The following is a 13,092-nucleotide window of genomic DNA, read 5'->3' as shown; positions in this document are numbered from 1 at the left end:
AAGCACATACCGTTCTTACACTTCTTAGCGTGCAGCGGGTGCTGCCGTGGGCCCCTCCCCTGTCTTAAAGCCCTCACGGGTGGCCCAGTCCCCGCACAGCAGTCCCTCCCAGCTGCAGTCAGAGCAGGAGATGTTCAGGCCTCCGCGTCCATACTGCCAATCGTGAATGCGTGAAGCTTTTCTTTGTTTAAAATATATCACTGCACTATAGTAAGTTCATTTATAGTTCTAAACATATTAAGAGTGTTTTTTACTCATTTTTTGTCTCTCCCACAACATTACTCATCTCTCCTACAGCATCCTTTACAATTAAATGCACATGGTCAGTTATGCAAATTAGGTGATGACATCACTAAGCAAATTCTAGTGACTTTTAGGAAGGCCAGTAGTGACTTTCCTTGCTGAGGAGCTGGTGACATTAGAATGTTAAGCATGTTAACATGCTAAACCAGCATGGTGAACATGGTATCCATGGGTTTCTGGGGAAGTCACTGGAGGCCATTTTGGCTGTAGAAGCATGAGCTAATTGGGCTAATAATGACTAGTAACAGTGTTGCAGTATTCAGTAGATGAAGATGATGAAGATAAAAATGTATTCATTACTTGTTGTGTAGTTGTATATTGCAATAATAATCTACAGTTGTAACAAAATCCCAGGGAACAGTCGGAGTGCCACGACACATTATTTGGGACCCACTGTCTACATGAAGTGGCTTTGACACAAAAGCAATCTCCATTGCTACAACATGCCTAATCAGAGATATATTTATACATTTCTGCCGAGATCTTGTTTTCAAGGAGTGCCTTGCCAGAACGCTGGCCCTGCTACCTCCAGATGGAAGAAGCAAGCTCCTGTAACATCAGCTTTAGGCAGAGTGTAAACGGCAGAAGGCAGGATTTACAGGAACTAAAGGGCTGAGACTGAGGCCCAACCCAAAGGGGGTTTTGTCACCAAGCATCCCTGCTGTCAACATCAACCTGAGCTGGACCGACAGCACCTCACCCGCTCCCATCTGTCCATCCGCCCAGTCCCTCTGTCTCTACGTCAGATTCTGCTGCTGTTGGTATCACTTGAACTTTAATATTCCTCATGTGAGGTGAGCTTACATAAAAATTTCATACGCCGAACTTAATGGGAAAACAGACAGAAGACTCTGGATGAGCCATTTATTAATGCAAAGCATGGTAAAGGCTCAGTATGTGAGCAAGGAAACGAGCCTGGCGTTTCTAAATGCATTTGCCTCTCTCTAATCTGTGCTGTCAGAGAAAAGCACCTCCTGATGAAAGGGATATGTCTACCCCTGGATCCAACAGGAAAGTGGGGGGGGAAAAATTATAATGAAGCCTTTGAAGACCTGGGAGTGTCGTCAAATTCTGCCAAACGTGGAACCTGAGCAGCATCCAGCGCCGAGATCCAGTCACCGCACATCCTGTAGGAGTGGTGTGTTCACAGGAATAAAGAAACCGCAGCTACTACCCAGATTGTGCCTGGGATGGGGCTGGAAAAAGGCCAGGGTTGCTCTGCTCCAATCCCCGAGCCTCATCTCTGCCTCCCTCTCCTCCCCAATTCTGCTTGGAGTGTTGAGTATGCTGAGCCTTAGGACAACACCGACCAGTCCCTGCCGCCGTGTTAAAACACAGCTCACAGGGCTAATCACACAGGTCCATTCCAGTTTCTCCCCTTTAATTTGTTCTCACTCATGTCATCACTGTCTTGCTGTGTAATTGTAAAAATGGTGTACAGGGGAAATTGCTTAGATCAGATACAAAATATCAGCAAGTGCCTTATTTCATAATGAATGTGCTATCGCTGCTTTTTTGGCAGCATTATTGCCTCTCGTTTTGTACTCGACCAGCTAAGTTATCATTTATAGCTATGCCATCTTATCTAAAAGATAATTTTGGAGGTCAAGAGCCACTGTTTGTTGAAAGGATAGTCAAGTCTCACTCTCACTAAAGCATGTACACAGGTTTACATGCTTTAGTGCTCAAACAACATGTCACATTCCCCCTCTGTGTGTAAAACATTCTGTGACACTGGAGCTCCTGTCTCTTTAAGCCTGAGCCAACAACGCTAACAACAAAAGAGCAGCTGTGCCAAATCAATTCTTACATGCCAACTAGCCAGTTGGCATAAATTAAGTAAATATTGGACAATGTGACGTAGTGTGATGTCACAAAGTCACGGAAGGAAAGAGGAGGCTGTTGGTGAGGAGTTTCAGGATCAGCATTTTCTGTGGGAGACAGGAGCTTCTGTTGGTGCAGACTTCAACCTTCTCTAGCTTTCAGGAGGATCTTTTATAGCAAGTATCCATATAATACTAACGAGCCCCAGACATGACATGGTCAAAAAAAAAAAAAAAAATGTGGCCACAATATAGCTATAACGTGCACACAAAATACTAGTTCGTGGCCACAATATAAGTATAACGCAATAGCCTACGTTTTGTCCTTAAGGTGAGTGTCTTTTCTTCTGTTCTAGTCAGTATCTTGTTATAATAACAAGTGTCACTATCAGATTCATATTTGCAGTTTAGATCAAAAATTGTGAAGCATGTGAACTTAATACACTCATTCATGTCCACCACAGAGTTAAAGGCGCTACTTGTAAAAAGTGGATTTTTGAGTCTCATTCCCAACCCCTCCTATAATCACAAAGTGTTGTTTTTTTAACAAGTTGGGAATGAGACTGAAAAATCAACTCTTTGTACTCTGTTTACTGCTAGTAAGCAGATGTTAGCACACAAAAATGCTCAACAAAAATGGTGAACATTGTTAAGATTTACCTGCTACTATTAGCGTTGTTATTGTAAGGATGTTAGCATGTTGACATTTTCACCACAGTGTAAATGTGGCCAAAGCTACCAGAGTGCAACAGAGTGTTGTCTTACACCAAATAGGTCTGTATGTGTCATTGCAGAGATATCCACTTAAGTTAGCATGTCAACCAGCTAGCCCAGTCTGGTAATACCACTTTTTAACGTAAGAGGTGCCTCTATAATTTCAGCTGGGAGATGAGCGACCAGTTTGCTTCATTATTACACTGTTAGTGTAATAAATGAACAAAATTAACTCACAAAATGCCAAGAAAGGATTTATTTTCCCTTCTGTACAGAAAGATACAGATGACATCCCTGTCAGCCTCAGCTCTACTCTGCATGTTAGCAAATGTTAGCGTGCTAACATGCTGGACAAAAAAAGGTTCATATGGTGAAGATTCTACCTGCTAATACTAGCATTGTCATGAGCATGTTAGCATGTTGACATTCCCACCATGTTGCCCAAAACCACCCTCACAGAGTTGCTACAGGCCTTCAGACTCCTATTGTCATGCAGCTTAGTTCACCATGCAACACTCCCCGTGTAGCTTCCTCGTTTGCAAACAAAGCCAAGGTTCAATCGCTTTCTAATCTAATATGCGAGGCGGTGTTTTGTGTGTGTGAGAGCCCGGGCCTGTGGGCCACTGTGCTGTACTCGGCCTAAGCCCTCATACTCTGCGTCATCCATCTCATCACACAGACTGGCCGACCTCAGATGACTTTGCAGACACACTCTGCAGTCTAGCAGTCACGTGCAAATCTCTCCCTCTCTCCCTGTGGTGGCTTGCTCTACTTCTGATCACAGCACACATCTGTGCTTCTCCTGGCAATCTAAAATCTGCACCTCAGTGAGACAATCAAAGGAGGAGTGACATCGATCAGCCACTGTTCACAAGTTGCTTTTTCGACGCAGCACTGTAAACTCGGTTAACCGGGATCCATGTTAAACGCGAAGACTGTGTCACTGTTAATCGCGTTATCCGCCTATTTGCAGCTCGGCCAACTGCTCTCTCAGAGCTGCCTGCGTGTGGAGGAGGCTTGCATCACTCATGACCTCCTTCCTTCCTGAACGACCATCCTCTTCTCTCGCTTGGACACTTATCCCTCTCTCTGTCTCTCTCCATCAGCCATGCCCCTCTCTGTGAGGCTCTGTAAATATCTGCCACAGACAGTGTAAAGTTCAGCAAAAGGTCAAAAGCGATAAATTCTGCACTGGGTCTCTCAGCGTAAGACCAGAGTTTGAGGAAGCACCCAGTGTCTTGTCCGAGTGTACCGGCTTACAAGACTACAAGACAGCAGCAACGTGACCCGCCATCGTTTTTTTTTTTTTAACACCTTTCTATCAAGCATGTAAACCAGTGCCGCAACCATTAAGAAGACCCTCTCAGCAACGATCCGTGGAAAAACATCAATCGTCGCCGTGGTCCTCTGGGCTCGCTGGAGCTGTGATGCATTGCACCATGCTCGATTTACAGGAAGGAGACTCGGGGAGAATAAATGATATGCTGAAATTATGGCCATAGTTAAATCAATCAGCCTGAGAAAGATCGGCATCATGTGATTTTGCGAGCTCCCGTCATGCAGCGGGGGCGGGGGGGGGGGGGGCGACTTTATGGGGTCACAGTGGGGTCATGGCTGTAGCTGCAGTGATACACTGTAATCACGCCATGGTCCAGGGAATCGAGACCTGGGGAACATAAATCAACCTGCATGAACTGCCACTATCTACAGCTGGGTGGTGAACTAACATGCACATGCGCGCAGTACACTGATTCCCTCTCACACACAGACACACACGCAGCGGCACGGATAAGCTATAACTCATTTATCCAGGTATCGCACCCTGTCATCAGGATGCACACGTTCACACACAGATACAGAACACCCTGCCCGCTGCTAATTCCTCCCATTAACAGTGACATTTAAGGATATCTCCCCCAGTGCACGGCCGCCAGTGTAAAGTACCTTTTCATTAAGCTCTTATTGTGTGGGCCTCCGGGGTCCGGGGTGAGGAGGGGAAGAGCCAGGCAGTGCGTGTGTGTGTGTCCCTGTTTCCCTGTGTGTGTGTGTGTGTGTGTGCGTGTGTGTGCGTGCGTGCGTGCGTGCGTGCGTGCGTGCGTGCGTGTGTGTGTGTGTGTATATAGAGAGAGAGACAGCTTGGAACAGACAACAACCGAGAGCCAAGTGTGGAGATAAAGAGGGGGAGACGAGGAGGTGAGGCAGTGATATATAGTCCAGATTCACAGGTTGGAACTCTTGTCTTTAAATCACACAGCTCCCTGAGCAATGGCTCTTACACAGGGTCATATGACCGAAAAGCGAGAGATATATGAAGCCGCATACGTAGATCACCACATGGACTTGTACGTTGGCCCTTCCTCTCAATCATTCTTGTACCTTCTTCACTCTAGTCTCCTACAGCAAAATCTACCTGGGGTTCTGTGTGCAGCTGAATTCACAACATTTTAAATGTAAGATATGTCCAGCATTTTGGTATACAGCAGGGAATCAACAGAATGCAAAGAAACAACAGTTTTGACGTGATGTCAAAGACACGTGCTAACCAGCTAGCCCTGGCCCGTTATATCTAGTCATTGCTGTGCCTGTCATAGGAAGTGATAGTCTGATAGCCCCACATAGTGTCAGCTGGGATGAGCGGTGACTTCACGACATCTTACATTTTATTTGAATTATTTCATATTAAAGTTCTCGCAGACATCAATGTGATGAAATGAAGAAAGTTAACTCACAAAAATGTCAAAAAGGAAATACTATTACATTCGCTTTCCTCGCCATCCAGAAAAATACGAGCAAGCACCTTCTGAATTCAAGTTTCTCTCCTTTACTGAACAAAGAGGAGCTTAAGTGCTTCGTTAACTCATCATGAAACACCTTACTCGAACTCCACATAAACGATATCAAACTCAGCGAACAGTCTCGGCTTGTCTTTCTACAATCGCATTGTCCAACTCTATATTGCTCCTCTGCTGCTGTCTTTACCCAGAGTCATAGCCCTGGTCAGACCCACTGTAAATCATCTCCATACTGTATTCCGTGTCTTCAAACTGACCCTTCATCAGTCTTCGCCAATTTGTTTAGTGCCAGTTCAGTGTGCAGTGTGTGATCCAGGGGTCTTGGTCCAGGAAACTCTAGGGCCACTGGCTCCACAGCTATCTCAGACATGAGCTAAAAAAGCTGGCTAGCTAAAATTATCAAGCTACAGCCGAGGATTGTATTTACAGTTTATTTTACAATGCAAATACTGTCATTTATTTTAACAGCATATTACTGTTTTTGGATTACCGTACACGATGGTAAGATAACTGGGTTACGGTTATTTTACAGTGCATCTACCATAATTTATTTTAACAGTAGATTACCGTTTTTTGGATTACTGTATATGACTGTAGAATAACAGTGGGTGTTGTGGTAATTTTACAGCACATCTACCAGTAAAGTATTTTAACAGTATATTACCGTTTTTTGGATTGTACCGTAATTTATTTAACAGTCAATTACAGTTTACCATATATTACTGTATATTAACAGAAAGAAAGAAATTACAGTTTCTTGGATTCTACTGTACTTTATTTTAACAGTATAACCGTATATTACCAGTATATTAGGTTTTTTTTTTATTACAGTACTTAACGGTTGGTTATGGTAATTTTACAGCTTATTTACCGTAATTTATTTTAACAGTATATTACCATTTACCGTATATTACCGTAAATTATCTTAACAGTATATTTCCTTGTCTGGATTACAGTATATGACTGTAACTTTACCTGCTCTGTTGAACTCCACATGGACTTCTCTGGCTGGAATGATATGACGGAGCTGTGCTCTCCAAAGTCAAGTTCAGAAATAGCCAGTTAGGTTACATATTGTCACTCAAAAATTAGTAGTTTGAGGAGTTTGATTGGTAAAGAAGTGCTATCATCAAAATAGAAACATAAGCCTGCAATCATAAGTAAGATGCTGATGGATGACTGCAATGACTGCACATGCGACATGTCTCCACCGCTTGACAGAAAATACTGTTTTCTGCTATTAAATTACCGTTTCTTATTGTTAACTGAGTATTAACTGTTAATGAATATTTAACAGTATTTAACAATTGTTTTAAAATACAGTACGGTACTGTTGTAATCCACTGTAAATTTGCAGCAATTCATTACAAATACTGTTTATGCAGTTAAATTAGTTATCTACTGTAATTGTTAAATGACTGATTTATGTGTTAATTTACATGTGAGGGATGAATGTTTAACAGTACTTTACAATTGTTATAAAATACAGTAGGATTCTGTTGTAAATCCACTGTAAATATACAGCAATTCATTACAGTGTAGAAAAGAGCAGCAGGTGTCGAGTACTGGCAATTTTTACACACGATTTTTAGACATTTCTAAAAATGACGATATTATTACTCCAAGGTCATTTGTCTCTTATTTTAATGGCCGCTTTATCTGGCATGCCGAGATGCACACGGAGCATGACTGGTATTGGTCTGTCAGTTCAGTGTGTTCTTAACAAGATTAATTGGATTGATAATTGGTTCATTGCGAGTGCTCATGAAACAATGTGTTGGTGTCAGGAGACCTATCTACCCCCAACCAGGCTATTAGCCTTTATTTGCAACACACTTCCATGAGATCTGTTTAGAGCATGACCTACTGACACAGATGAATACGTGCCTTCCTCTCTCAACTGCATCACATGAAGATGGTTGATGATAGTGTGTTTGTATATTGGGTATTTACATAAACATAAGTGCATGCACATTCTTGTCGAGTATGTAGAATTTTGAATGGTTAAAGCTACAAAATGAAAGAATTGGCCACCAGTCACACTCATTCTCATTCTTACTTTAGCTGCCCTTACCTAATTAGCTTAGTTAGAAAAAAAAATAAAATAATAGCTTAGTCAGCCATGCAGCTTGCAGGCTGGGTTGGGCTCGGAGCACTGGGGGAGCATCAACGTTCACAGGAGCTTTAAACTGAGACAGGCCGGGGCTGGCTAGTTAGCATGCTATCTTCTAGCTAGATATCTGTGCAACACATAGGAGTCATAATGTCAAAATTGTTATTTCCTCACATAATGGTAGTAATTTTGGTTTACTTTTGAATGTTTTCAACTAAGGTTCTTACATAATGCACCTTTTAAATGATGAATTATTTTATTCAATTTAAAGGTAAAGCTCCATTTTGTGTTCTAAATGTGTGAACTTGGCACACGATGTTCTGTATTATGAAAACTCAATTAATTGTCCTCATTTGTCTAGTTTTCATTTCAAAAGTCAAGATGCTACATCTGGGCGAAGATTCTTAAATCTTCTCTTTCAAACCTACCATTTTTGATCATCCACACACTCGTAGAAACCCACATTCGCGTGCACAAACATGCACGCTTATGAAATGAGAAATGAAAGATGGCCTTTCCGTCCCCACAGGATGAAACAGTAACCTTTCATCTGGACCACAACCCTACCGGCGACCAGAGTCTACATGTCCTCTGGTATCAGCTCAGTCAGGACTGATCTCCCAAAACAACTCACAACAATCACTTATTACTGGTCCGACTGACCTTCACAAAGTGACTGAGCTTTCCCTAAATGAAGTGAATTTGCTATTTAAGTGGATGGCGGTTACCAACGTGACCCCATATGCACTCAAATTCCTACAGTTTACCCCACCTTTACAACCCTCTTGACTTCACTCAGACAATGTGGCTGCATTTCTCAAGGACAGTGGGTACTACTTCTCTCTGCAGAGGCTTAAGTCTCCACAGGCTAAATTGAACACACTGTAATTACAGCACGCCTTGATATTGCACTTTTTCAAACATGGCTCGCTGCTGACACTATTTCATGGCTGCACCTCCTTCGGAAAGAAAATGGCCCTCACAGAGAAACATGTTTTGGCTTATCCCAACATGAGGAGCTCTGGCTGTTACTATATCATTATTAATGATGGGAATGATGAGGATGATGATTACTGTGGTGGTGGCAGCGGCTGAGGTGATTATGCCTCACAGGAATAGTTTGACATTTCATGAAATTTGATTATTCGCATTCTTGCTAAGAGTGAGATGAGGAGATCAATACCATCACTCATGCGTTAGCTCAAAACAGCAGGCCAGCTCTGTCTAAAGTTCAAAAATACTTGTCGAGCTCAGTAATTTACACGCATCTGGTTGCAGTACTTTCATGTAACTATGTCTTGCAGAGAGGTGGTTGGTCGCAGCGAGTCGCTTGAGTTTTTCCGCCACAGTGAGGATACCAAGCAAACAGAAGAGACTCCAGGAAGTCACTGGGCCTGTGAGTATCAGGCTTTGAGGCCAGTTTTTGAGTGGCCAAACCATGTAATTACAATCATATGTACCTCAGGTGACCAGGTGAGAATGGGTGAAGTTCTGGACAAGGGGTTTGGGGATCTCTTGCATCTTGGCCTCTCACTCTTTCTCATTCTTTTTTTGAAGCTTCCTAGGTTAACGTATTCCTTGGGCCAGGATTTTGCGTTGTTCCACCGGCTTGAGACTGAATCCTCCTCCTCCTGACAGTCCAAAGTTCCTGTGCTAGCAATGTAAACATTCGCCCACTACACCAAGCTCCCAGTCCAGTCCAGCAGAGTGAGCTAGATGCAGCTACAGTTTGCAGCAGTCAGCAGACACTTAAAGCTGTCCATCAGGAAATAACTTAAATTACCAAGACATGTGGCAGGGCAGCTGGAGGATATCTGAGGGAAAACCAAAGAACACTTTTTCAATAAAATATTATCCGGCTTCTCCAAAGTTACCGATGTGCCGTAAAATGTTATACACTTTTCATGAGAGAACATGGAATCAAACCAGCGACCTTCCTCTAACAAGACGCTGGCTATACCCCCTAAGCCACAGCCACCCATCTGGTTGCTTTTGGCATACCACCAAAATGGTTTTATGACTGCAGACTGTATGACTGTTGTTTTAAAGTAAGATATTATGTTGTTTTAAAAGTGCATTATGATGATAGCAGACAACTTGACTCAGCAAAGCTTCAGTATTTGACAGCTTGGACTCAAAAGTCGCCTTAAGAAAGCAAGCATTTTTCTCCAGAAATTCGTTTTGCACCTTTAATTAGTTAACTTTTTACATTTTTTTTCTTTACTTTGTCGCAAGCCAAGCGAGTCGTTTCCTTGCACTTCCAGTCCATACACTAGCTGGGCTAAATGTCTCATGGCTTTTGCTTCAAATTGAATGCACAGCCCAGGGAGCGATATCCACCTTCTAATTTAGTTCTCTGCAAGAAAGCAAATGAGCACATTTCCCAAAAAAATGTGGAACCATTTTTTGTAATCATGTAGCAGCAAGGTCAGACACAACACAAAAGATGGAATTTTTAGATGAACCGCATAAAAAAAAAAAAAAAAAAGTTCAGATTCAAGGCTGCTTGATTTAGCAGCTCTGGGAAGTGATGTTACCACCATGGAGGTTGTTCAAGTGTCTGCGGTGCCAAAGAAAGCCTTCTCCCAAAGTCATCTTTTCATCTTTATTTTTGGCACATTGTCCAAATGTGCTAATTATCTGTCTCCACCATCAGAGGAGGTTAGGCTAAGACAGGAAGATTAATGATGAGTTAGATGAGACCATTCAAAGTCGCTGCGGATATGCTCGGATCATTTTCGGGAAAAGCCGTGTCGCCCTTCCATCGCGGTGAGCAAACATGCTGAGGTATGTCAACAGAAAGGGCTACAAGTCCTGCGAAATGTAGCTCATCACCGCACAAAAACCCATCACCTCATTCAGATCCGGAGCATGTCCCGTAACTACTCCTTCACTGCCCCGCTGAATGGCTTTGCTTTGAAATGGTTCTTTTTTTAAACCTCAGTCTCCAAACGCTCACCGCACCACACCACACCGCTGCACTTTTAACAAGACAGCACCCACATTTCACACAGAGGCGCGCGCACGCACACACGGACACATGTACACACACGCCTATATTTGCGGGTTAATTAGAGTGATAGATATCATCATAGGTGTGACAGAAGGTTTATTTGCAAAGGAAATGAGGGAAAAGCTGCCTTTATAAAACGTCTGCCTCATCCCCACAGGAGGCCTCCTAATTGCTGCCTGAGACATACAGCAGTTTCCACCCAATTTATTCCTCGCGGGCGTAGCGTATAGGGCAGTCTTTGCTGTGTGTCCACAGTGCCAGGTATGCCTGCCTATTTTGCTTCCCTGCTTACGCAATCATTGTACAACGTACAAGCTCATTAAACCATGTTGACTGACACTATAATAGAGCCAAAGGAGCCACAGCAGCTCACACTTTGTTAATTATGAATGGGCATGAAAGGGGGGAAAAAAGGCCGTCATCATTTTGTAGCGCACTAATAGGATACTTCTGGCTCTATTTGCCCCCTCCCCCTCTGCGATGCGTTTAAAATGAAGAGTTGCCATCATGTAGCCGTCCCTCTCTGACTCAAAGCGACGCTCCGTCTCCAAGGTGACAACACATTTACATTGTAGCCATGGACACCACATCTATCACCTTGTGCATGGCATTCAGTGACTTGCAAATCAAAGAGGCATCACTCGAGATGATGTCAGATGAGCTCGACCGCCTCTTTCACAAAGCCGGCAGAAAATGCGACGGTGGCGACTCTTGCCCGCGAAAGGGGTGAAGTCACAGCAGCCAGTCATAAAAGATGCTGACTGACGTAAGAATCAATGGTGTATCAATAGCTCGGCCATTGGGCGCAAGGCGTGAGGTGAATGATAAGTGTGTCCCTTGGCCTGACGATATGATATTCCCCGGCTAGGTCACCGCAGTCACTCTGAGTCCTGTTGCAGCTCTGAGTTTGTATTATTGAGCTCGGGCCCTCCAGCTGTTTAAAGTGCCATATATCAAGTAATTGAGTCGCGGGAATACGAGAGAGTGGAGCCAGAGCGTGTGGCTCTGTAAGTGTGTATGAGAGCTGGAGTGTGTGTGTGTGTAATAGATGTTTTGACTGACATGTCAAAGGTAATTGGGTCGTAGGTAGGAGAGAGTGAACTTGCCAGCTGTCAGTCTCTTATAAGCTGAATCCATCAGCATGCAGCACTCCCTATAACCTAAAGAGACAAGGGGGTGTGTGTGTGTGTGTGTGCGCGTCCGTGTGTGGGCGTGCGTGTACCTGTGTGCGCCATGGATTCAGACACTGCACCTCCTACCTACCAGGTGGGGCTGTTATTAGATTTTTGCTTTTTTTTCAGTAAAGTCTGAATAATGACTGGAGTTTGAATGTGTACATGATCTGAAAGTCGATCTGATCACGTTGAAAAAAATACAGTTTCTCATCCATGTTCCTCACTTATGTAGTTCAAAGAAACTGTTTACAAGTATCTGCATGTGTGTCAAAGCCTTCTGTGTATGTTTCAGACAGTGATGGAATGTGAGAGAGGGGAGGGTGCACTGGGCCCAGTTGCTCCATACCATACCGAAGCATGATTGTCCTCCTCCTCCATAGTCCCTAGCCCTCCCGGCAGACCTGCACTCACATTGCTCCAGCCTGAGGTAACGGTAATAAAGTTAGCGTTCATATACCTAGCTTACATGTAGTCCTACAGCTAATAGATTTGTTTGCTCAGTAATAGTAATTGTGTTTAATTGTTTGAATCTGACTCAGTGACAGGCCTTACGAATAAGTATACAGGTGGTCACCTCATAACCACCTCTTCCAACGCGGTGCTCAGCAAACTTCTCCTCAGCTGCACTTGTGCTGCAGCTTTAAGGCTCGTTATTGCCGCTGTCAGCATTTCTGCCTCAACAATAATTATGACACATGCTGATTCAAGGTGTATACTGACCTAATTTTGGTAACCTATGACGTTTCCATCACGCCGCCACAGAGGCGCCAAGGTTTTGTGATGCTGGCTTCGACACCACGGAATCCAAGAAAACTTCAAGGACAGAGCCGAGCGGCCGACAGCTGTGCCAGTCTGCACATAATCTGTCTGTCTCCTCCAAGGTCACGCTGTGAGCGAGCAAGATGTTAAATACAGCAACAACCAACAAGCACCCTATAAAGAGAGGAAAAACATGTATATATAATATCCAAATGTTTATTTTAATAAAAAACATTGTGCTGCACATTTCTCATTTTAATTTTCTGCTTATTTTGGGAGGCATGTGAAGTCACTGCCAGCGCGAGCACATGCAGTCGGAGCCAGCTCAAACCCTGTTACCTCATCTCTGTTAATTTGTCAACCTCGGATGACCCAAGATGAACGTTGACATGTTTCTGCT

The 13,092-nt window shown here is 43.5% G+C and overlaps 1 protein-coding gene across 2 annotated transcripts in view; it reads right to left on the bottom strand.

The window, feature by feature from the left end:
* Window positions 1-13,092, bottom strand: part of LOC119025382 (transmembrane protein FAM155A) — a 108,809-nt gene that overhangs the window by 93,111 nt on the left and 2,606 nt on the right. Inside the window, exons 1-5 of one of the 2 annotated variants that reach the window (XM_037108883.1) lie at window positions 12,486-12,703; window positions 12,285-12,355; window positions 11,981-12,017; window positions 9,970-10,101; window positions 9,206-9,559 (exon numbers count right to left, since the gene is read on the bottom strand). The gene's annotated coding sequence lies outside the window, so the exon portion shown is untranslated. Of the gene's footprint in view, window positions 1-9,205; window positions 9,560-9,926; window positions 10,102-11,980; window positions 12,018-12,284; window positions 12,356-12,485; window positions 12,867-13,092 lie in introns of those variants that run through there. The other variant, XR_005076804.1, reaches the window with a different exon arrangement.

The sequence above is a fragment of the Acanthopagrus latus genome, chromosome 9, assembly GCF_904848185.1.
Source record: "Acanthopagrus latus isolate v.2019 chromosome 9, fAcaLat1.1, whole genome shotgun sequence".
Lineage (NCBI taxonomy): Eukaryota > Metazoa > Chordata > Actinopteri > Spariformes > Sparidae > Acanthopagrus > Acanthopagrus latus.
Note: the sequence above shows the minus strand (reverse complement) of the source record. Positions and strands in the feature narration are given on the sequence as shown.